At 37.8% G+C, this 26,872-nt stretch overlaps 1 long non-coding RNA gene across 1 annotated transcript in view; it reads right to left on the bottom strand.

Moving 5' to 3' along the window:
• Positions 1–7,404: 7,404 nt before the first annotated feature.
• The window catches only part of LOC114016695 (uncharacterized), a 70,527-nt gene continuing 51,059 nt past the window's right edge, over positions 7,405–26,872 (bottom strand). Inside the window, exons 3-5 of the long non-coding RNA XR_008732046.1 lie at positions 16,746–16,832; positions 14,399–14,567; positions 7,405–9,335 (exon numbers count right to left, since the gene is read on the bottom strand). This is a non-coding gene — a long non-coding RNA (uncharacterized LOC114016695). The remainder of the gene's footprint in view (positions 9,336–14,398; positions 14,568–16,745; positions 16,833–26,872) is intronic.

Consider the following 26,872-nt stretch of genomic DNA (forward strand, 5'->3'; position numbering starts at 1 on the left):
ACTAAATGAGGCACTACTGGAACACCACAGTGCTTGACTGCCGGAAGGCTAAATGGAGCCGTGCTGTGGAGTCAAGAAGAAACACAGAAGAGCACCTTTGGTAAAGGATTCAGAGAACAGATGTTCAGAACAAAAAAAATACCTAAGGGAGTTAGAGTGAGAAATCCCCAAATGCCTGAAGAATGTGCTATTCACCTCATCAAGCACCCTAACATCAAAGTGTGGATGGGGAACTCTGCAGAGCTCTAGCAGAATCTTCAGAAGAGAAAGAGGTGATAGTTTCTGATAAACAAATCGTAAAAAACCACATCTACATCAGAGGTAACTGAAGACCCACCAACATCTGATCTTAACAGCGCAGCAGACACTGGAGGAAAACCAAAGGGGGAACCAACTGCATAGTTTTGGTACAAAGCTACAGGAGACATAAGAAATGTCGACAGTCCAGCCAGGGCGATGCTAAGCAGCAAGGTCCACCCCCCCTGCCAGGTCCTTGAAAGCAGTAGCTCACTGAAAACACCGATGTAACTCAGTAGCAACTTTGGAAACAAATTAAAAGAACAGTCATACCTAACCTCAGGGACTGTGTCCGTTTAATCTCTTGTTGAAGACAAATACTGGCTGGACTGAGTTTAGTAAATCTAACTTGATGGAGATTTACTATTATTGATGAAATCAAGAATCAGCTTAATTCCCAGAGATCCAATCCCTTACACAATACATACTCAAAGCGACAATAACAAGTTTAGGAAACTGCTGAAAGTGACTAAAAAAAAAGTGGTTTGATCCAAAAAATTGAACTCACAGTCAACTATTGGCAAATTCTGAAAAAAAAAAAAGTTATGAAGAGGAAGAAGCTAGAAAACTGTAGGAGAAGTTTCAGCTCTTTTCCTTGAGACAGTGCAAGATAGCAGATTTAAGTTAAAGAATTTGTCTGGAATTCAAGGGAAGAAATAAAAAGATTATTCAAAATCAAAATGAATGAACCAGCATAACACAAAGCCTAAGAAAATAATCCTTTCAGCATGCTCAGAGACTCCTGCAACCTTTTCTGTTCCTAATAAAATGTGTACACCCAAACTTTGTTAATGTTCTCAGTTGGCTTTTTTCAGATCCATGCACTCTGGGATTAATAATGTAGAGCCACCTGACCTACAGAAAGAGCTCCTTCCCATTGGCATAGTACCAGATGCAGCATTTCTTTAACAGAAGTAACAGTTTGTGGGTACCTTTTCTGCCACCCATCCAGTATGACACAAAACCTTTCTGAGTTACTTTCCTATACTGTAAAAGTAAACCCAGCATTTCCCAGATCAAACATCCTTCCCTTGAGATGGTTTAACGTGGGACAGCTCAGTGACCCATTTATTTCTTTCCTTGGGCTTAGTCTCTAACAAACACTTTCTCCTTTTGCCGGCTGTAAAGCCTTTGAGAAAGTTGACCCATTGGCCAGTGGTGGTCAGAACTGAAGCAAAATCTGGAGGGTTCTGGAGAACTCCGTTCTTTTTGAGTAGGTCTATGCCAACATGTAAGCCCAACTACAAACACACTGCTTACCTACAGGTATGCACTTAGACAGAAATTTACCCCAAAATCTTAAGCTTTTAAAGGTGCCAATTAGCTTTTCAGTACAGACCAGTATCTCAGCCACATGTCCTGGAAAGACTAAGACTGAACCAGAACAAACATACTACACCTACTTTATCCGCTTAGGATCAGCTAGTTCCAAGCTGTGAATATTCTGGGTGGGGTTCATCTCACATTATTTTAATCACCTAGAGTGTAGATGTCTCTATCTGAGCTAGTTAATTTAGGCTTTTTTTAAAAGGTAAAGAAGAAAAAGAAGCATTTCAATATGATTCATCTATTTTAGTTGATCTACATTACAATAAGATTGATTACACTTTAAATTTTATTAAGTCAAACGACTGAGTCTCTGTCTGACTTAGTAAATGGAGCATAACTACTGGCTCAGATATTTTGAACATAAAATGCAACCTTCTCCTGACAACGGAGGCAAGACACATTCAGGTTACTAGAATCAGTACATCTGTTCTTCTCCTAGCACTCCACACATACCCTACACAGAAGGTGTGAGTCCTCCACTTCAATTTGTTTTCCACCAGCAAACAGGACCTTTGGCTTTCTCCATGTTAGCTCCCTTACATGATTTTTGTAACGTAGAGGGGTAAAAAAGGTATTTTGCTTTATTGTTTTCCTCAACCTTTGGGAAACCAAATCAGAAAAGGAAGTGTGTATAAGGTATTCACTGCTGAATATCTGGATGTCCCAGGCTCTACTACATACAGAAAACTGCCAAATTCTGCATCTTGGTTTGAATCCATTTTCCTAGCCAAGCTCTACTACTAGAAATAAAAAAGGATCTAATGCAGTAGAGTATGAGTCTTTAGACCCACCATGAACTGGTGGGTTGTTTTAAACCCAAATCTGACTAACAAGGTTATTTTCAAAACCAAAACTCATTATAATTAAATGTAATTACAATCCGCACAGCTTCAAATCAAGGTTCACTCAGAATGAAAACAGCTTCTGCTAAACTAAATTTTTCCCTGTAGGCGGCACAGTAAAAGTTGAACCAAATAGAGGAAGCATATAAAAATATAAAACAAACAAGCTCACAGATATATATATATACACATTTTTCTTAATCCAGTGGCATTGTAAACACTAATTAATGAAGCAGCCATAATTATTACAGTAAAATGAAAGAACTAAAATTTAAAATAAGACCAATACTTTCCCAACTATCCGAGATTTTGGCTAACTCTACTTTTGCACTGCCAGGTGTGAAAAGCCAGTTCCCTTATTTCAAAGTGCTGAATTCACTGCCATGAAAACTAATGTAATGACAGCTGAGGTTAGCCAGCATCTCTGAATATTAGATCCAGAACACCATACTTTCTTCCAAATTTAGAATCTCCTTTTGACAATATTTGCCAAAGTAGTTCCCTACTATACTATATAACTCCTCAAACTACTAACAAGAAAGTCCTTATACCAAAAAAATAAAACTTCAGTTCTGCTGAATGCAGAGGGAGTCCTGACACTAAGCGCAAAGAGGTAAAAAATAGCCTCTGGTGCAGAAATAAATGGAGGGGATGTATATGAAGTTATTTGTTGCATTTCTTATAAGGAGTCAGCCTTACCTTTAAGTCATTCTATAATAAATACCGTATCATTGTTCAATTGTATGGAAATGGTGATTAGTGGTTTACAAATGTTTTGTTTGGGATTTGCATTTTCTCATCAAAGGATACTTCTCTGCCTTCATATGCTGTCAGCCTCTTTCAGATGAGACGGCTCAGCAAAGAGATGCCTCAACTATATCAGGAAGAGAAGAAAATGTATTAAACCACAAAAAAATTACAAGCTAAACACAGAGACTCTGAGTTCAGCCACAAGGATTTGGACATGGAGGGAGCTGTGGCAAAATATTTTGGGTTGACTAAATACCATGCCCCAAAATTTTAGCTACTGGCAGTTCTTAAAAAAGAAATTCCAGAGACTAAGGCAAAATGAAAACCAGCAGGGAATTTTAGCTTCCACTCCCAATTTCTGGCTTTAAAATATTTTTACGTTAAGATATTTTACAATTCAAACTTTAGAGGTTCTGCATAGTTTAACCAGCTGTCAGATACATGTGCTTATAGACCCTCAGCCATCAGGGAGTGGTTGATAATGGGGAAGGGTTAATAGGGTGGGGGCAGCATCTGTTTCAGAGCTCCTGAGATAGACCTGGTTTTTAATAGGTCTCTCCCACCACGCTGGTATGGTCAAGGAGCTCCAAACTGATTTGAGTTATGAGGATCATGTTGAGCAGAACTTGCTATAGCACTTCCTTTGTTAGATAGACCATGTAGACAGGGTTCAGCTGGTTGGATTTTTTTCCCTTTTTCTTTGCAGGGGAGGGAAGGTGGCCAGGGACAGGAGAGGTCACCTTCCATCATTTTGTTGAGATACAAACTAAACCTAAGCAGTTCTGAATTCATTACTGCACCCAAAACCAAAAGACAGCTCTTCGGTTTGCATTGGTTTTGCTAAAAGGGATTTCACACAGATTGACTGCTGGCTATCACCACAATGCTATGATATAAATATCCATTTATAATGCTTTTTAGCTTTACAAAAGACAACACAACAAACTGCTTCCATTTTTTCAGCATGTCTAAAACTAAATCTGCAATAACCCATCATGTCCTTTGTATAAGCATTTATTCGAACTACTTTTAAATACACATTGTGTAGCCAGTACAATCATAACAACAGTTGGGAATCAATGGACCTTGACCGCCCTTAATTCTGAATAGATACTACTCTGAGTATTATGAATGTGAAACAGCCCTTGCAGTTGAGGAAGCAAGGTGTTCATACAGGATAGAAAGACCGAGCCACAGATTCTGGCTATGAGACGCTCCTGATCTGAAAAATTTCATTTAGAACCCGTTGCTTATTTAGGTATGCAGTATAACAACATTAACAGTAGCCATCTGAAAAATGTTGCTCTGCCTTTGTAGAAGCAAGTCTTCAGTTTTGTGATTTATAAAAGTCTTTTGAGACTCTAACAAACAAAATTATTGATGGGCCTTTTTCTGTGAAAGGATGGCTCTGGACTCTAGAGCATGACATCCTATACACAAAATATAACACAAGCAATGGGCATGCTTTTTCCAATGGTCCTTAAAGACGGAGGACAAGTGAGCACAATGCTGAATTTTCTAATACCAGATCTAAGTCTGAGAACACCAGAAATGGTGTCACCTGGAGCTAACAGAGATGTAAATTAGAGTTCAAGGACACCTGTCTATCAGGTGTGACATGAGCCCACAAACTCATTCCACTGCACAATGTGAAGTAATAACAACCTCAGTCACTAAATGTAAAGCCAGACTAAAACTAGCAACCCAGCAGCCACACACTACATATTGTTCTGCTTAAGGTTTCCATTTCCACTCAAGTCTTGGGGAACTATTTCATTTCATATGATCAATAAATGGCTCCTCAAACAACATTCTCTACTGATATAGCCTACATTTGATCTGTCACTGGATCCACTGCCTACGGAAGTCTGGAAAACAAATACAGCACACACTCAGACCACTGAATGGTTGAGGCTGGAAGGGACCTCTGGAGGTCATTCAGTCCAACTCTGCTACTCAAAAGGCTTTTGAATATCTCCAAGGACAGAGACCACCAGTTTCCTGGGAAGCCTGTGACAATGGACAGACACCCTCACAGTGAAAAACTCCCTCCTGATGTTCAGAGGGAGCCTCCTGTGTTTCAGGTGGTGCCCATTGCTTCTTGTGTTGTTACTGGGCACCACTGCAAAGGGGCTGGCTCTGCCCTCTTAGCACCTTCCCTTCAGGTATTTACATTGATAAGATCCTCTCTGAGCCTTCTTTTCCCTGGGCTAAACAGTCCCAGCTCCATCAGCCTTTCCTCACAGGAGAGTCCCTTGTTCATCTTCATGGCCTTTCATTGGACTGTCTTCAGTATATCCATGTCTCTCTTGTGCCGAGGAGGCCAGAACTGGACACAGCACTCCAGAAGTGGCCTCATCAGTGCTTAAGAAATGGGAAGAATCAACTCCCTTGACCTTCTGGCAATGCTTCTCCTAATAGAGCCCAAGATATCTTTAGCCTTTGCTGCAAGTGCACACTGCTGGCTTATGATCAACGTGGCATCCACCAGGACCCCCAGATTAATTTCTGCAAAGTTTCTTTCCAGCCAGTTAGCCCCCAGTACATACTGGTGCTGGCACATGGGGCTGTTCCTCTGCAGGTGCAGGGCCTGACTGGCACCTCCCCTTGTTGAACTTCGTAAGGTTCCTGTCGGCCCATTTCTCCAGCCTGTCAAGGTACGTCTGGACAGCAGCACCACCCACTGATGGACCATAAGATAAACTGGTACCTGAAGTATAAAACCTGGGACAGTTTCCTCATTATTTCTTCTACGATATACAACTACAAAACCTCAGGACTGGACTTCAGTTGAATGACCAGACCACCCCTCCCCAGGGGAGGTTTGGGACACCCAGGCTCACTCAGTATACTCACCCAGTTCGGTGTTCATACCAGCAGCACAAGGGATAACAGCACTTTACAGATAACTTTTTAATTAGGCAAATTACATTCCTCATTAGAATGCCATCTTTAAAGCTCTGAAGTCAAGAAGGATTGTGCTTTGCACTAATTCGTTGACAGCGATTCCTGTTCTATCAAAAAAAGCTTCATATAGACAGATTCTTTCTCAAACATGCCAGCAATTCTTTCAAGAGAAAACAAAAAACAGTATTTGAGCAGGGAAAAAAAAGGTAGACTTATAGGAAAAGTGAGGAGTTCTTTCCTGTGGAAAAAGATTAGTGTCATGAGGTTCAAGTATTTAAAAATATTAAATTTATTGCCTGGTTGAAATTCCCTATAAAAAAAAAAAATGTTTTTCAAGGGAACTGATAAAAACCCATGCCAAATAGTAACATAAAAAATGAAAGCTTTGATTTTTGCTAGCAAACAAAAAAAACCCAACCCTGTGGCTTAATACTACTCTGAGGTTCACTCTACCTCTTCTTTACAGCTTTTAATTAAATTTCATTAACTTATGATCAAATCCTGAGGTATATTTAAATTTCCTGATTTCAGGAATCATTCCAACAGCACCAGACTAATGAGAGAATCAGGCCCTAAGAGTTTCTTGTATAAATACGGTCACACCTTTACATAGCAACTTTTGGGAGTGTTTTTTTTAAGGTTATTAATTTTAAGTGGGAGGGCTCTTGCAGGCTGCATATTCCTCACTCATCACTGCCACTTTGTAAAGCATGTGTTTAATGAGGCTGTGATCTAAATCAATTTTTCATGCTTGCCTGGATATCATAGGCAAAGAGCTTTTGGGCTACAGTGGTGTGAATGACTACAATACGTTAGTCTGCAAACAGGGCTCCAAAAATAGAAAGATGACCGAATACTCAAAGGGGAGTGGAACTTTACGGTACCCCAAAGAGAAGCTTCTATGAGCTCTAGAGGAGACACTATATCAAGGCAAATTGAATTCATCCAAAATGTATTTAACAAGGCTGGACTGATATGATTCGCCTGCAGTTTACTTCACAGCTGTTAATCATTAAAACACATTTCAGATAATCATCTGATATTCATTTTACATGCAGTAACATTTTTATTGAAGTTAACATAATTGTACAGCTTAAGAACATTGTTGAAAATGTTCCCTTGGGAACAAAATTATCTGCAAAGTAACGCCATGAGTTGTGTGCCTCATGGGTTAGCCACTTTTGTAAATACACATGAAGTGAACGCAGTATCATTACAACGATGCCATACATAGGTCCTGCTTTAATATGCATAGTATATATTTTGTCTGGGGGGGGGGTTGTGAATATTGTCGATTTACTCATTCTGGAGAGGTCAAGAGAGGAAATGCAGAGATTGTAGGCTACTGTTTTACAGTTATCTTGTTCTTTCCTGTTTTGAGACTGAATTTTTTCAGACGACCTTTTTTCTGCTCCCCTAAGATCCTTCTCTTGACTTCAAGGAAACTCCTCCCGGAAAAATTACTTTGGCCCTAATCCTGGAATCTGATCTGTGTCAATGGACATACACAATAGCCCACTGAACTCAGCGGAGTTCAATATGAATGTGAAGGTTTTGTGGATTTAGTATGAAGAGCAAAGTAACGTTCAAAGGTTTTCCAAGGTGAGGGCTATACTTATATCTACAGTGATTAACTGGCTAGTGTTTAGCTTCAAGTTACTCTAAACTGCTTTCCTAATGGAATGTAACAGGAATCCAAGGAGAACAATAAAAATGTTTCAGATTCTCACAGATAATTTTCTGTACTGGAATTATATTCATTCCAGTGAGTTTCTGATAAGTTTGTTTCTAAAAAGGTTTCAAAATGAGCTTATGGAAATACATATTTTTGTAAACCCTTTTTCTCCAAATCACTCAATTTTGTTACACAAAAAGAAACACTCATAGTTAATCCTTTGCCTGAAAATTCTGGTTTTTCTGGTGAATAATGTCATTAATCAGAACTGCAGTGAAGATGAATGGCATGTACCTGCCAAGAGATGATTCTTGACAAAATCCTACACTAGTTTTAAAGCTTCCTTAAGTAGAAATCTAATAAACCTATAGTCACAAAAAGCTGAAGTTTTTTCAAAAGACTTTAACAAGCTGCTTGTAATTTTTTCTGAGTTACTGAAGGAAGGGGAGTCAAGAGGAAAATTCCAATAAAACTGTATGTAAGCCAAAGGTTTGTTTATGTTTGTATGGATTAGCATTCGCACGTTTCCTGTTACTAGACTTCCTATTAGTGATGTTTAACTTTAACCACATATCCTGGGTTGAGGAGTAACTCTTAAAGTCAATTTCCTGATTAGGCTAAGAAAGGTCAAAGGTTAATTTTGCAACCACATGGTTAAGCTACCAACAGCTACTGCATAGCCTTGTTTTAACATATAAAGTTACTGCAAATATTGGCTAAAGGAGGTGGCACGCTGTGGTGATTACACAAAAGTGCTGGGAAAAAAACTACCCCAGAGGCTTATTCACTCTAAGTGAAATTTACTCTCTTCACATGCACAGACAAAATACAGGAGTGGAGATATCTCTCAAATATGGTGAGGCCAACCTGGCAACGACAGGCAGCATCCATCTTTTTAAACATGGCTGTGTGACCACTGCCAGAGCCAAATTTTCATCCCAGAAACTTCCCACTATGTATCCTGTTATAGACTTATTTCCTACACTTGAATACAGACTTTCAAGAAGAAACAAGGTTTAGTGGTAATACAAGAATCCACAAACCTGAATTTATCATATTCTTGAACAAGAGGCACAAGGATTTCTGCTTCCTTAGAAAAAAAGCAGATGGATGATGAATTTGCAAACAGCACCAGTTATACCAAATCAGCAGGAATTAATAGATCAGTATTTCTTCCATTTAAATACTAAAGTGAACAGTCCTCTGCCCCAACACTGTAGATGAAACAAGAAGTATCTGAAAAAGTTTGTGGGGCTTCTGTCTGGAGGGATACTTGTTTTCAGCAGTGAAATCAATATTTTTAGTAGTGACATGACTAACAACAGCATATTCATACATACCAAAACCAGTGAGGAACTCTAGAGCTTAAGCTGATAATTCAGATTTGTTCACACTGCACAGCATTCTTCTCCCCTGGCGAATTCTCATCTACAAATTATTTCATTCTGATTCAGTTTTGGTAACTTTGCCAGCACAGAAGATGACAGTCAGATGAATGCAATCCTATGTACTGACATAATTATTTTTTTTAAGACCTGTGAGAGACATGGTGGGGAAATTTGACATTGGATTTAGCGAAGTTAGTCTTGGTGTTTAGTTACCTCATTACAACCATTGTAGACTAAAACAGAGGGCTCACAAGTCACTAAGAAACTTGTGTAGCAAGGCATAGTTTTAAAAGTGAAACTTGGTTAGGCTCTTATCCAAGGCCTAACATTGCTAATAAAAACACTTTTTGCCATGCATTCTCTGTTCCTGTGTCTCTCATGTTACCATTTACACTTGCATCAGTGTGGTGGCATTTTACACTCGTTTTGCACAGTGAAGGCCTCTAGATAAGATGCAAGATAGCAGAGACAATTGGTCATCAGTCTTAGGATTTTCTAACTGCATGTGAACAACAAAATCTACTTTTTTGTAAAAAATAATGCTTTTGAATATATCTAGAAATAGAGAACATCTGTTTCTTACACTTAAATCTGGTTAAATTCCAGTCACAAGGAACTGGCTCAGTTTGCACATTTAGGCTCTTTGCAAGTAAGACATAATTTTTGTGAATCATTCATTGGTTATAGACAGAGCAAATGTAAGTGGATGCACATGAGCTGTCCTCTATTCACTTGTGGACTTAACATTTGGAATTCACTTTTCCAGCCACATGACTGGTTCTACCAGTCAGACAGTACAACTTCTATTCTCTGACTAGATTTCCTATACTTTGTAACAGGCATAGCAGTTGAAAATACCCTCCAATAAAAGCAATGAAGATTACCTGAGAAATATCAGCTTCAGACAAAAAGAACAATCTAACAAAATTTGTTATATTTTATGAAAACTGAATTCATTTTTTTGTGCTGACAGATATTTCTGTCTGGCTAAAGGTATCCATTTCAGATTTTAAAAATACCCTTTTTCTTTTCTAACATGCAGTGGAGCAGGGGAGAAAGAGGAAAGATACCAACCAAATATATTGGCTGGATTTCTCTTGTCACATTTGCAATAACTCATCACTACAAACATAGCTTTCCTGTCTGCCCAGGAGCTGCCACGTTACAGACCGGCTCCTCCTTCCTCTCCGTGTCTCCCCTGATTTAGTTTAGCTCGATGGTTCTTTCTGGTCAGCAGCTTTGACATTTTAGCAGCTGATTTTGATTAGTTATCCCAAAACATGAAGTTCTAGGAACATTTCCATTTTTTCATTGTAAACTCTTTTGTAGAACATGTGACAACATTTCAGCAGCACAAGTTCCTCTGATGTAAATCCTCCTGTCCCAGTATTTGACCACACTGCAGGCACAAATTCCCGGTATTCTCCAGCTGGAATACAGCGATGCCTACGGCCAAGGAATCTCACTTTCTGCAGTGCCTTTGCCCTCTTCTTTATTCTTGTTATTGGAAATGCCTGTACTATGGCACCTTGGAAAATCACTGCATTTTTCAGTCTTTTGTTTCCTTACTGCCTATAATACCTGCATCCACACATCCAGCACATACAGAATTACTGGGTAAATGACTTGGATAAAAATACAGTCTTTGGCAGCCAAACTACTTAATGTCCTGTGTCGTGTGTCTAACAAGTAGCCTACAGAAAGGCTAACTATCACGGTGTTCTAACAGTTCTCATCCTGCAACCCAGTGAATGGACATAAATATTTTGATCATAAAGTTTCAAGTTTCTGTCACTGCTTTTTTTGGTTAGGGAGAGTTGAGGAACTAGCACAAGCTCATTCATGTGGAAATACCTCACATTTCTCAGCTCTATTTCTTTGAAATGCCAGGCAAACGGCCACTGCTCATGAATAGTGGGACTCTCTGCCACACGGGCAGTGAGACAGATTACCTGTTTCTCTCCCATGAGAAGACATTTTGCATGCTTCTGATACTGACAGAAAAATTGTCAGTGCCCTTGGTTTAAATAACAGTGGAGCCACTAAAGCGTATAGTCAGATCCTGGGAGACTTGGGCAATAGGTTCTCTTGAGATAGAAGGCGTTCATCTCCTGTTTTCAAAGAGAGGGCCCTAACCACTAAATTAAAGCTTGATGAAAGTGCTCTAGTACGGCATTGCACTGCATCACACAGCAATATAGGAGCATCTACAGCATGCACCTAGAACCTGAGTCTGACTTTCGTTTCCTATTTGGAGATGAAGGGAGGAATCTGGCCTGTGGTTAGATATCGCTATTCAAGATTTCCTAGAATATATACTATATTCTTCATTAATCACTCTCTACTTCTGTCAAGATAATACCACAGTAACTCCAATGAAGTTACAACACACTTACAGTAGTACAGCCGATAGCAAAACTTGGCTCGATATCCTCAAACATAAATGGATATTTTATCTGTTTAGTACATGCTGTCTCTTATTTAAACCGAAACAGTGAAACAAAAGTCATCCTGAAGAGACCAAAAGAAACTTAAATATGTATTTTTTTTCTAAGCATATGAATATTTTATGATCTATAGTTTCCATAGTGCTTGCTTACTTTGTTTGTTCAACATTTTGAGTTGTCAGAATAGGCATTAGACAGAGCAACAACAGAAACATGGAAACAAAGTCAGTAACAGAGTTCTTGCATTTTTTCTTGGGACACAGACATGAGGATATACCCACTATCAACGCATTGCAAGTAACATATTAAATGTTCATTTGGCCCAAACCTAAACCAAGACTTTAACAAACCCAGAGAGAATTTAATATATAATTTGAAAATTATTCTGGTCATATTAAAATGTAGAAAAGTCTCAATAAAAATAATCATAGAAGGAGAAGCCAAATCAGGAATATTTTGGAAAGAAAATAGCATGTCTTCAGTACAATCAGTTTATCAGGTTAGCAAATTTCTTGCTAGTATCTACAATGAGGTATTTTCAAATCACTTATTTGTGAAAATAGTTTCAGAAAGTGTTAAAATTATCAGGGATTTTTTTAAATCCATATTATCATAATTTCCTCCATTAATCATTCTTCATCAGAATTAAATCCTGATTTGCACTTAGCATTTTGGTATTGGTTTTAAACATATCAAAATTTTCTTCTTCCTTTCAGGTAATGATGGAGTAGGTAAAAGCAAAGACCAGCTTGCTTGGGAGATGCACAATATTTTTGACTGTGTCTTTTTTAAAATTTGTGTTGTCTCCCAGTGAAAAACAAACAGAAGTATTTAAATTACTTAACTGCCTTCCAAGGCTCCACCTAAACTCTTCCTTCAGTCACACTCTCTGCTTTCACTGAACCTCCACAACAAGGCAAACTGAAAGCTTTCTTTGTTAGCCTGGTCTACAGCACCTGAATGGTGCCAAACAAAATTAATTCAGAGTTCTTAAGGAAAGGATTTCTTTCTCTGACTCCTCCCTGATACCAAATAAAGAAAAAAAACAACCTTCTTTTTCCTCTCAGTATTATTAACTAACAGCAGAGACAAAAAAAATATCATCTCCCTGACACGACAATTTACGATTTACATTCAGCTTCCTCTCTTATTTTTTATTTCTTCCAAGTCTTCATTTGATTTCTCATGGTTATTAATGGTCTACATAAAGGCGTTACCTCTTATGCTATGAAGTGGTTTTACATGGAATCCTTGTAATGCAGCAACTCATAACCATAATCTAGGCTAAAATGTGTTACCTAAATTGCTGTGGTTTCAAAATTTACAAAAATGTATTTCCTAGAGCAATTTAACTTCTCCTTTTACTACAACAACAAAGTAAACCCATTAGAAAGACTATGAGTTTCAGCAATTAATTACACCTTAATAATATTTTATAGTTTTCTAAAGACTTTAAAGTTCTTTCCAAACATTATGATTCAGATCCTGCCGCCATTCCTCACACAGACTAGGAAAATAAATGGAACTACTCCACAAGCCAATTATATTTATGTTCTGGGTAAAATTTGGGTTCTGATTCAATACTTTTTTCCTAACAATTCAGTACAAAAATTTTGACTGTATGCATTTTGCAGAATAGGAAATGGAAACACAGACATTAAGCAAATTCACTTAATAAAATGGCAGAAAGTCAAGGTTTCTTTCTTTTAAGAAAAAGCTTTGACTCTCAGTATCTCACAGAATTGAAGAGTTCCAAAGGCACAAAAGCAAAAGGTGGTCAGCCACATGATCGTTATGGAAAGCCTGAGAGCTGCATGCTACCTCACATTTTATTTCTGTAAAACCTCCCCTTGCTGTGTTACTGTACCATAAGAACATAAAGAATTAATAACTATTGCTCAGAGTTTTATGTTTACTACATAACTAATGACATAATCATACCAAGAAGATGCATAAATTAAAATATTATAATCATAATATCAAAAAATCTTAAATATCTCAAGTGTATCACTGACATGACGAAGACTTCAGCAGCTACTTAAATCACAATTTATAAAGGCATCATTTGTCAAATTAAATAATTAAAATTTACGTTCAAAGTTAGAAAAAAACACAAAGACAAATAGTGGTTGTGATATACCTGAGTTAGAATATTAAAAATATTAGGCAAATATTAGTCATGTAAAAAAGATGTAGATTCAGTAAGTATTAGCTATTTACTGAACGCTTAATAAAGACAGGTACAAATTAAAAAGCTCAATATGTATTTCTCAATTCTGTATAGAAATCCTCGATTTGGTTGTTGGAACCATGTCAAATCAAATTTTTACTAGGTTTGAAAAAAACTGCATATATTCATGGTTTCCACAGACTAGTCAAGAGCTTGAAATATTGGTCTTGACTATCCAGTCAAGACCAATTCTTTCCACCGGAAAGTAATTCTCAAAGGAAATTCTTTGTCATGCTACTTCCAATCTGAAGATCTAAACACAGTCTTTCCTCTAGCCTTTGGCACAACCCATAATAATTGGACCATAGGAGAGAACAACAAAAAATTGGATCCACAAGATGCATGCCAAACATCACTACCAGCTCAATCATTTGCTTTCTCACCTTTCCGCCCCATCAGGAATAATCAGTAGCTGAAGTATTAAATGACATGTCATACTCATTCACTGATGGAGAAGCAAGACAGAATGACATGTTCTGCTGATCATTTATAGCTATTGGTTGTTATAGGGTATTAATTTGCAATACACAGACCTGTTTGAATTTCAGATGAGCCGATGGCCAGATGGATTAGCCTGTAAAATTAATATTCCAACCCATACACATGTTGTATGGGTACTGTCTGCTTCAAAATCCATGAAGTCCGTTTAGTGGATTTTATTTTTCAGGCCTCACTTATTATTTCCTCCACAAATGATGAAACCTGCAACAGAAAAAGGCAATCCTGGAATACTTTGGTATTTTGGTGCCACGGCTTCCTGGCGATTTCTTTCACAGTGCCAGGAGCACTCGTTTCCAGTGCACACCCAGTGAAAAGACCAAATTTCATTTATTTAGCTTACATTTGAATTTGTATACTCTGATTGTACAGTGAGGTGTACAGTGCATGGGAGCTATAGACATTGGGTGCCTGCTTTTGGCAACAGGTTTTAGCAACACCATTGAAATTATTCCCCAATAAACTTCTCAGTGCTTTTCAGAATGGTTCATGTGCTCCCCGTTTCGCCCCCAAACGACTGTACACGTACAGATAACTGGCAAATGTCATCCACAGTTCCTAAATTGACTTGAATACCAACGCAAACATGCTGAAACAGGCAGGAGCAACCCACCTGCCGGTATTCACAGTGATAGAGGCTGCAGTCGGCAACCACAGCCCTGGAAAAGGCGACAAGCTGCAGTTATTAGAAACTGCAAATTTGTCCTGTCACCTGGACCTTTCGGAAAAGCTCACCTCCATTGCAATCAGTCTGCCTTGGCCTCTGACCCACTGTGGATGAACATGATCCAAATCTTGAGAGAAACTGCAGTATTTCAGAGCCACCAGCTTGATTACTATTGATTATCTGCTTGCCTCAATGGTAATTTCCCTTTGACAGTAGTGTTTCTACCTGACTGTTACTTCTGGGATTTGGGTTTTCTATTCTTTTTCTTTTTCTTTTCCAGATTGGTACCAAGAAATATATTTTGATTACCATTTTGGGCAGGGTAAGGGGGGTAATAGAAGGGAAGGGCTCAGCTCTAATAATGGCAGGAATTTATTAAAAAAATCCCTCATTGTTCTAGGGTAACCGAGAAGATAACTCTACTTTTGAAAATTAGACTGTCTCATGAGGTAAATTTTAAATCTTCCCCTTTGATAGGGGAAGAAAAAATCATTTAAAATAAATAATACATGAGACATTAGAATACTCCTATATCGTTCTAATCTCACTAGATGTATGGACTGAAAGGATTCCTACAGCTAAAACACTGTGTGGTGGAAAACTAAGTTTAGAGCTGACTCTCCAATATGATGACCCAGTTGAGTGGTTCAGTAACAATGATGTTGGGCCTCCAAGTGGCAGATGAGGCTTTTGTTTTATTTGTTTGACAGTAAATATCTGGCCTGTTGCTTAGCAGCCATACACAGAAACAAAGGCGTTTCCAGACAAAATAAACTACATTACAGCAGGTGAATTTTTCACAGCAGTTACCAAATGGAAATAGGAACTAAATTGATTGTTGAAAAACAACCCAACACCTTTGTTTCCTGCAGATGTTTTAAGCACACAAATGGCAGTTCAGGATTTCTCGATGGCAGTGTGAGAAGACTTCAGAAGTTTTAAAAAAATGAGTACACTGATTCTGAAAAATAATATGCTGAAAGTCCTAGACATGGAGACCAAAGTTTTCAAACTTCCGTCAGCTGTTAAATCCATATTTAAGTACATTAAATAACTAGATTTGCTCTTGGATACAATGAGCACTTAGAACTGTCACCAAATTCCAGGGAATTTTCACATGCCCTAGGAGCACTGCACTCATCTGGAACTGAAATACAAATAACAGAGCACTAAAAACCGAAAAGCTTTTGCAGTAGTTTTAATACATTTATATTAATACTGTCAAGCCTTATTTCTACCTCTGCTGTCAGAAATGCATTTTCACACCCCAAGTTCTCAGGCCAAAACTCATGCATGACACTCACCCCTGCACGTTCATTTCCATGCAAAAGTCTGCAGCTTTTGCAGGACTGGCCTCCCATACCGACAAAAAGGAAATGCCAAAGCTACTCTTGCATATCACAGCTGTACAGCTTTAAGGCAGGTATTTCACTGAGAAAGCAGCACTTAACCTCGCTGAGCAAACAGAAAGGGCCAAATTCTGCTCTCAGTTACCCTGGGGCACTCCACCACAAGAAGGAATCTGCATTTGAATAACCTAGAGAAGAAATGTGTTTCTAGGTACTTGAGCTTAAAGACTAAAAAAAAAATGCTGGTGTGAATTCTGTCATCTTATATTTTCATTGATGGGTTTTGGGGGGTGGGTTTGTTGTAGGATGGGGTTTTTTACCCTCGAAATTGATCCACTGAGCATTGTCATTGTGTTGCTGTCTCACCTTTCTGTCGATAGACTTCCTGCTGGAGAGACATTATTATTTAACCGGATCCACTCATCCTGCCACTGATTTGTTTTACTTTTGTTCCTGGAAAAGAACAGCAGCTCTAGGTAATGTTTCTTTTCTCATTTGTCTAAGTCCTTCAGAACACTTTAGTAAATGAACCCCATGTCGTTCACTTAGTAAACACAGGATCTCCTGAAAGGATTTATAAAACTAAATTACTTCAGAATTTCCAGACAATCTTTGTTTTTCTTCTGTTTTCTCTGATACAAGCTTAAGAAAAGACTCAGGAAACAAACCTGAATGTTTAATTCCTCATCAAATAGGAGCTGTAAGAACAGCACGAGAGAATCAAAGCAAAAAGGCAGGGGTTTAATAAACAATATAGATGAAGACATGCCAACTCTGTTTCTGAATTAGAAGTATTATCAATGTATCTGCAACAGTCTGTTTTTAATTGCATCAGCCTTGCCTAGCTGGAGTTACCCTTTAGCAATTGTAATCCCTCTGGAAATTCACATCTTCAATTTGACCACAACCAAATTTTCAAATTTTCATTCATTGAGTTTAAGCTGCATGTACATAGAGTTGTGTATCTGTATTTATGATAGATCCTGTACTGTACACCGCCACTCAAAGAGAAGTAATAGGCTTCCTAAAAGTATCACTGAGTAAAATTTTGTCATCTCAGTAACATCAGGCCAGATAAATATAATAGTCTCTTACATTCATCTACAAATCTATTAAGAAAACATATTCAGCACAGCTGTGTTCAATGGAATATTCTCCCTCCCACACTGACAGATTTTAGAAACTTTTATCAGATGGTAAAAAAGCTTTAAAATACTAGGTTGTAGATGGCATTCATAAAACCTTCCGGGGGAATCCAATCCCAGTTTACATAGTAGACAACAAAAATAATCCAGTTAACCTAAACAAGCCTTGGTCTGAACTACAGAGTGACCAGCTACTCACCACTAATTTCATACATATTTTCTTCTTTCTAGCTACAATTATGAACATTTGCTCAGTTTGCCTGTATCCTAACAGAAGATTTCGTTACTACAGTGAGCCAAATGGATCCCAGAGATACAAAGGAATCACAGTACAGTGAAATCATAGTGTGATGCAAGTGGCCCTGCAGGATGCCAGCACATTCAGCACCTCATGCCCCACTGGGATGGTACATGACCATACCACAGCAGTACTGCGGTGGCTCCCTGGCAAAAATGTGTACACTGGCTGGACCACAATTCTTTTACAATCATGCGTATATTTTCATTTGCAAGCAAGTTACCATGACAAAGTCTTGTGAATACTTATCAAAAATACATCCAGACATGCTGAATATTCCCACACAGACATTTTGAATGGCCTCTGATTTAATTCCTCTATCAACAGAGGAATCAGTTGCTCTGTCAAGGAGAAGAAATAATACCATTTGTCCTCAAGTAATGAACAGCAAGTAAACAAAATAACTTATAAGTAACCCATAGATTAAAGTATTTTTGTAAAAAAAGCATTTGTATAATTCAGATAATTGCTAAAAAAAACCCAGGACCTACTGGAATACAGTAGATGAACACAACAAAGTGATGGACAGCCTGAACATGTTATCACTGAATCCTTTGTACTGACTGTATTCAGCCTAGGGAGCTGGAGACCCAACAACCAATTTTTCACAAGGGAAATGTGAAATCTGCAAAATTAACTGAACTGGAATTTTCTGTGGGGAGAATGTATAAGGGTCTGAGAGAAATACACATATCACTTTCTTCTTGCCTCCCCACTCCCCAAATGCTCCAAGAATCACCAAGACAACCAGACACCTTGCAAAGTCTTCACTAATGCAGACACAAAAGAAAAAAAAAAGAAAAAAAAGAGAAGGATTTGTGCCCTAATCCAGAGAACTGCAGCATCATGGTGAGTAACTATTAGATACATGGGCACAAGGGAAGAACCATAGAATGACAGGCTAGTCCTTCAACCTCACCCTTAAATGCTGTGTATATCCAAAGAATTTCCAGTAGTGCGACCTAGCACCAGTAACTTCTCTCTGCACGTGGCAGTAAATCTATACAGGTATTCTTTTTTTTTTGCTTAAATACTCTGCCTCAGTATATTTATAGCTATGAATACTTGACGTTAATAGCTTTTGATCTCAGTCCATAGGCAGTCCAGGATCAATTTCCTAATTACATATATAACAATGTTTCCCCTCACCAGAAGAAAAAAAGTAGTAATAATGACCTGAGTACTGCCATAATAACGAACAGACTTTTATTTAGAATGAAGTCAGGACATCTGAACAAGAGAGATTTGCAGCAAGTTTTTTTGTTAAGTATAAACTCCATTTCCTTTCACTTTCAGTCTTCCTGCCACAGTTAACAATTATTACACTTAAAGCCAAAGCCGCCCTGAAGGAGAACAAGAGCTGGAACTGCCAGAACAGATGCTTAGATATCCAGTTAATAATTTAGTAGCAGCAACCTATCAGGATATACCATTTCACATTCCTCCTTTTCCCCACAGAAACGTCTTCTTCATGAAAGAATTTCTTAGGGAGTTCACTGCTAGAGAAGAGAGTGGAGAGCACTATCTGCAAGGAAATGCCTACTCCAAGCTCAAAGGTTTAATCTTGGTAATTTGCACAGACTTCTTTAAATGTATGGTAGTAACATTCTTTAAGAATATTAAATCGTCCATACAGAACTCTTCTGCCATGTTGCAGCATTTTATCTGATTTGAAAATAATCTAGTTCTTACACTTGTGCAGACCTATCAAGAGATCCATATAAAACATGCAACTGAAAAGAAGGAAGTATAATTAAGCTCTTCAAAAACTAAATTTTAAGTTTAGATAGAACAAGATTGAGAGTGAGTGAAGTATATCCATAACCTAATGTCAAATTTTGGACTGCTGAAAAGAGATTATTCTTTTCTTGTTACAAAAGAATGTTTATTCATATGCATTATTATTGTCTATTAAATATTCCTCATATTTTGCAGGACTTTCCAGCTGCCAGTTCAGGTAAATATAGAACCATTACTTCTATTTCTCCTTAAGAGAGTCATCCAAATGAAACAATATTTCTGCAGAGCACCATCAAATATGATATACTCATCAACTATGATATATAAATGGAAATTTGTAACTTCAGACTGTAAAAATATGCTCAGAAGTAATAAAGGTGGTAGAAATGAAAATCAGCTGGAAAAAGAAAAGTTCTATGCTTCGACTCATCTCCTTAGCCAAGCAAGGCAAGGCACTTATCAGAGTAAGTTTTAGTGATCAACTTTCCAGATTAAAAATATACCTTTCTGTTAAATTAAATTTAAATGCTCCTATGTTCTTTGACATATTTTTTTGCTAGGTACAGGAGAGAAAATTGAGGAAGTTTTATTTCACTGAGATCCAAATCCATCTCACTAACTGCAGGAATTTCTCTGGGGTGCCTAATTAGGAGCCCCATCAACAAAGGTTCCCTATATAAGTCAATGCTGAGAGACAGCTTTAAAGGATAATTCAGTGTTGCTGCTCTAAAATTGCCGCTTCTCATGGGCTATAGAATAGGGCTCCTAATCTCAGCTGGGTATTACAATTAGTTGAAATTAATTCTGGCCCCAGTCCCTAGGGTTCTTTCAGTAAAAGGGTATTCCTTTTTCCTCTTCATTCTCAAAAAACATTTCTACTCACAAACCCAAGAAACACATGGGACAGATGTTCCTGTCTTTCACTTGGCCCTGTAGGCTTCAGGCAAACTATGAAAAATCACGTTCTCACTGGTGCCATGGCTTCACAGAGCCATAACCGCTGCCGCCACCTTGGACTGCATTCAATGCTCCTGGTAGACACTTCTAGCTAGCTAGCCTGAACTTCACCCCATTTCTAAGTCATTGCAATCCCAGGAAGGATCTTCAACAGTCTGATGTTGAATAAATGAACAATGACATGGCTCTCCACTGCAAACATGTGGTGTTTTTGAACACAGATGGAAAAAGTCAAACAGAGCCCAGAGTAACTCTTCATCCACAACCCAGGAATCAACTCACCCTGGAGTCCTGAGGACGTCCAGGATACACAGCTCTCACAAACATGCTCTGCACTGGAAGTAACCTGTGAATCTGACATGGGAAGAACATAAGAGCCAAGCAACCAAAAATTATCAGATTCATGTATTATCCTGAGACTTCTCAGGATACACTTTACCACAGTCAAGGGACACAGCCTTGCAGAACCCCATTCCAAGCTCCATGAATTCACCCAACTTCAATATTCTTTCAAAAAACAGGTTATAAAAAAATCCAGACTAGTGACATGCCAACAAATAAGGGTCATTTAGGAATGCTAAATGAGAATATTCAGCTGTTTAGGGTTTGGATGGGGGCAGGGGACAGACAAAACTGCATTTCCCCATGCCCCTTTCCTCGAGAGACTAATTTTTTTCCCAAAAAGATGCCTTGCTAAGGAACAAACAGTGATTTCTTATCCTTTCATACTGCTCTATAAGATATATGAAAAGCTAAAGAGAAGAATAAAGAAGGTGATTTAGCTTGGTTTTACAGTCGAAATTCATGTCTGTGTACTCTGGAAAGGCTGCAGTGACTGAAAAATTTATGAAATTGTCATGTGAGAAAAAAGAAACAGAAAAGAGAAAACCTTACAGAAATAGATTGTGTTGTCTAGTGTCCTTCAGCCAAGATTTTCAAGAATGACTAATGATTTTGGCTGTTACAAAGCCTGAATCGCCTTTGTGGGGATTCATTTCCAGAAAGTGCCAAGTATCTTTCCTCTGAAAATCAAGACTCCTAATATTGTATATAGCTGGGAAACCAAAAAAGGAGGCAAGGAAAACCTTTTTTTTAAATTTAGAATATTTTTTTAAACACCCGCTTAACTACAATGCCCAAAAACACACTTGGAAAAAATAATGTCATTGTTAAGGGATCAGATTATCTGCTATATAGTTACAGTATTGCAATATATACCCCTGAGGTATTCAAGCAGCTCATGAGGAAAACTAGAGATGATAATGTATTATCTGAGACATGTAGAGTTTAAAAATAGACAAAAATATATGCCTCCAGACATTTTCTTTCCTATACCAAGACTGATACTTTTAAAGTATTTTGTACATTTACTAGACATTGAATTTACCACATTAGTGATCGGCCATAATTTAAACTAATTCAAAAAAGTGTTTTTTGCAGAAATTAGTGGGGTTTTTTTCAAATGCAGACAGCCTCCTGATGTTATAGATATACACCTTGAAATCATACATGAAGCCTGCAGAAACTGGTAGATCTGATTTGCATTTAAGAGTTTGTATAAATATCAGACCAAGTGGGACTACACACATGACTTCAATGAAGCATGTGCTTGGCTGTCTTTATAGGATTAGGACCTTAACTATTTAGCCTGACTTTAACTTATATTCAAGCATTCAGATACTCTAATATCTGACCATTCACTACAATCCACTTGAAAATACACCACAGCACACAGCTTTATTATATGCTACAGGATACCACTACTTAGTTTCCAAGTTCACCAGGAACTTACAAATTCCCAGCAAATTACAAGATGCAAACAGCTGCATGCAAGATTAAATCGCCTACCTCCAGCAGTTTTACAAAACTTTTTCATGATATATGTTCATTACACAAAGCTAAGTGCCCACCAATCAAACTGCTATGAATGCCCCCAAACTGCTTATCTCTTTAGAAGATAAAGTGTGCTGTTTATATAACTTATTAAAAATTGCACCCTTGCATTCCTTTTTCAGATAAAAAGTGTGAGGGCACCGCTTTATCACTTTAACTATGTGTTTCTTTGAACATATTTGTGCTTTAAAGTAAACACCAATGCTAGTTTTTTTACAACTACTAAAATCAAAACACATCTTTCCAAACTAATCTGTACAATGGTTCGGAAGAGCCTTTGATTCAGTACCATAATTATAAACAGGCACTTAAGTCAGACATACTAAAAGAGCATCAGTCATTTAAAATCAAATTAACAGTTTGATTAATCAAACACCAGACTGTCAAGTCAGATAACATACCTGATGGCTTTGTTCAGTTACCAAAGAGGGTTTCCATTTTAAGCACCACAGATTTCATCAGCAAAACAAAACTTACACAAGGAAAAATTTTGGTTTCCTTTAAATTCGCTCTATAGTATTACTAGGAAAATTCTCCTGGAGAAGCCAAGTTCTGCTTCACTTTCATGTGGTCACACGGCAGGAACTGAGAGACTTTACAGACATATTTCCTGCCTCTTTCAGGCCCACTTTTCAAGCAGAAAAGTGCAGTGGGATTCAGGCGGATGCACATTAATAAAATCAGGTCATGCTTATGAGATATACCAAAGTGGTAGAAAAATAGTTTATTGGCTTACTTCTAAAAGTCAGTGATTATGTACTAAAATGAGAGGTCCACCCACACCATATGATACATTGCATGCATTTTCACACCCGAATCCTCCTCCCCTCCATTAGAGTATTTTCTTTCCTAGCATAAGACACAGAGTCTGAAGATCAGATTTCTCTATGGAAGTTTGGAAAGACCCTTTGCATTAGGGAAAATATAACTGCTGCCATGATGTCAAAAACACAAAATGGAAAAGGCCATGCTATGTCACTACTCCCCCAGAGTATCAAAATATATCATGCTAAAACAGCCACGCATCTGTAGGACCATTATGGACAACACCAGCCCTGTGCCACAAAGCAGGGTACTCCTCTGGGCTACTGGGATCAACCAAAAGCAAGAAAGTGTTGCTGAAGAACTGTCTTCTGCAATGAAGTAACTGATCAGCAATCCATGCAAGAACAACACAATGCCTGTCAGGAGGTGTCTCAACATATGTTGCATTTGATTTATAAAGAAAAGTTATGGTAGTCAGTACACAAAGAAGGCATACACTTCAATTGACTAGAAAGATCTCAAACGAGAAGACGGAGAAAGCCCTCTTTCTTCTGCAGTATCCAAATTCTCCTGATGCTGGATGGAGGCAATCAGGCAAAGATTCTTTCATGCTCATAGCTCTTGCATAGCCTTCACAAATAGTCTGAAAACATCTATGAAAGTAAAGCTAGAGTTTCTCACTCTAGTATTGGTTCACCCACTATTATTAGACACCGAAAGATTGCACCTATGACAACCACTCTGAGTTGTGAAGCAGCATCAAGAAGCAGATGTGTGCTTATGGGGATAGGCCTGTTTTCAAAAGAATGATTGTAAATGCATGTCCTTTGCAATGTCTGATCCAGAGCCCATTTCCAGCATGGCAAGGAAGGATAAAATGGAAGTATGCCAAGTATACCAACATAAAACCTCTAAATTCATAGCAGACAATTAAAATGAATGGGAACAGGGACCAATTCCAGATTAAACAGCAGCAAAGAAAAAACTGAAGAAACAAAACCCACCACCTCACACACCAAAGATCTTTCTGTCGTGATTCAGTATGCAGCCTGCATAATATCTGTGAATGTGTAAGCAAAGAAAAATCAAAAATGCCTCTTGTAAATGGTGTTTTGAAAAACCGATAAATTCTTGGCTTCATTCCATCGCTGTTTTTGATACTCGTTCACTTATGATTACAATTCAAACGTTAAATGCCTCTATGCTTTCAGCCTAAAATACGTATTATTTACTGGTTCCATACTAAGTGACAGTTCTTTCAAGGAGGTTTCTGCTTATGGGGCCATTTGGGGGCTGAACAGTCTAATTCAACTTCATGCATTTTAATGTTCAATGCTGTCCCATTGATATGCTGTGATTGAATGTGAGAGGCCTAAAGATGCACAGAAAGTAATTGGCCAGTAGGATATCCCCCCCCACATTACAAGAAAAACACCTAAAACTGTGTAAAAAAAAAAACAACAAAGGGAGGGGGTGGGGGGTGGCAAGGGAGAGCAGAAGGAAAAAAGCTTTCACCCACTGCTTAAGCATGTTAAGAGTAAAACAAAAATCATGGGTTATAGGAAAGCTAAAGACTTATGGTAAAAGCATTTCTCTTGCTTACATTGGAATAAAGACAAAAGGTTTCTAAGAAAACATATATGGGTTTTGACAATTCATTATAGTATTTCTGCTAAAAAGAAATTCCAGCATAGGTCAAAATCCAATGATATATGAACCACAATGTCTTCTGAGGTATCAAGATGGTGATCAAGTATGCCCTGAAAATTATGGCTGCTTATCTAATCTCTGAAGACTCTTTCCCTCCACAGTCTTGATCTCACCCTCCACAGCCTCATCCCAGTTTACTACTACTCATACCCGTCCTCAGTGTTTTCAAAATATCACATGTAAATCCCACCAAAGTCTTTTTCTTCTTCTTCTAACCACAAATATCGGTTTGACGGCTGTTTCAGGTATCAGATCTAGGAAAAGCGAAGTAATAATGTATTCCAACAGCGAGATTCAAATCCTATATCTGGTGGACTGTCTTCTTTCATATCCACAGATGCTTCCTCAGGACTGAATGAACCAGAAATCATCATCTCCATCCCACAACCCCACAATCCCATAACTGCAAAAATATGCCCTAGAGATCTATTGTATATACCATATACAAAAATTCACCTATGTACTTCCACAACTGTAAAGGGAATTTGTACTTCTCTTTTTTTTTCCAAACTCATTACACCTGGAATTGATAACAGTTTGCTGGTGGTGTTCCCAGCAATGTGAAGAAGTGACTTCTTTTTAAAGCAGATGCTTGATCTTCAGGCTAGATGGATCATCAGATAATGATGGCTAAGTTTTGTTTCACCTTTAATCCTCATTGATATTAATGGAGGCCCAGTTTTCAAAATGGGGCATGTAATAGCAAGCAACAACCTGCTCAATTCATGCTTTAAATGTCTACCATACTGATCTAAGAACATTTTAGATCAAAGAAAATGTGATCAGGTACTTTCTCTGGAAAAAGCAATTTTAACAAAACCCAAAGTTTTTAGCAGTTTTGATGAGATCTTAGACATGATATCTTCTAATGAAAAATTTCTGTTGTATTTTTTTAATTTGTATTTTATTTCTAATTCATCACTTCATTTATATTATACCTTTGCCTTAAAATACTGATATGTAGCAGGCTTCAATACTAACAAAGCAAAATCACTTAAGTAGCAGGTTACCACGATTCAACATTTTAAAAATAAAATTTCTCAGAATTCCCATGCCATGGAAAACTTCAAGTTTTGCTCCAAGTTAGGTCAAAAAGAGAAGGCTTCAACACATTTCATGCTGAACAACAGAAAAATGTCATTTTCAACTATGAATACAATACCTAATTTAGGAATCTAATTTTAATGGACTTACATGAAAATGAAAGTGCTTAAGATAGATATGGGCTTCATTTTCAGAAAAACAAAATAATAACCAGTGCTCAGGACTAAATTTTTAAGCACTTGTGTTCCTTATTTTTCTTCTCTCTTTTTATAAAAAAGAAACAAACAAAAAAACCCTTTCCCAACAGTATTGTCCCAGCTACAGGCAGTGAGGAATCATTCTCTTCCACATCCTAACAGACATTTGGCTCTGTCACTGACACCCTACCAATCTTGGCACTTGTATAGGAAATGTCAGTATGAAGGGAAAATAGGGATGGACTAACCCCTTTAACCTTAGCGTCTTGACCACGTGAAGATTCAGACCAACATATTTTGTCACCCCTGTTCCAGAATACCTTCCTGTGCAGACACAATACCCTAGAACGACACAAGAAAACTGCATTGTAAGGTAACAATTTTGCTCATAAACTGAAATTTTATTCTATAACAGAATCCCTGCATAAGAAGCTATTCTGGAATATCTGCAATAAAATAGCTTATTTTCATATACATTGGTCAGTCAGTTTACCCAAATTCCATAGAGAAGGTCACTTTTAACTGGTGACCAGGCAAATCGTTACCACACTAACACCTGCATGACCACTAACAACAGTAGTACCTGACTCAGTTTTTAGCCTCATATTTTGCAAAGCCTAAATTCACTTAAAAATATTTATCACACTTCATAACTTTTCTAAATCATATTAGCTTAAAGTACAAGCATCTGAAATGAACAACAGAAGAGAGTTGAGATAATTGAGTAAATTCATGATTCTCATT

Source organism: Falco cherrug, chromosome 4 (genome assembly GCF_023634085.1).
Source record: "Falco cherrug isolate bFalChe1 chromosome 4, bFalChe1.pri, whole genome shotgun sequence".
Lineage (NCBI taxonomy): Eukaryota > Metazoa > Chordata > Aves > Falconiformes > Falconidae > Falco > Falco cherrug.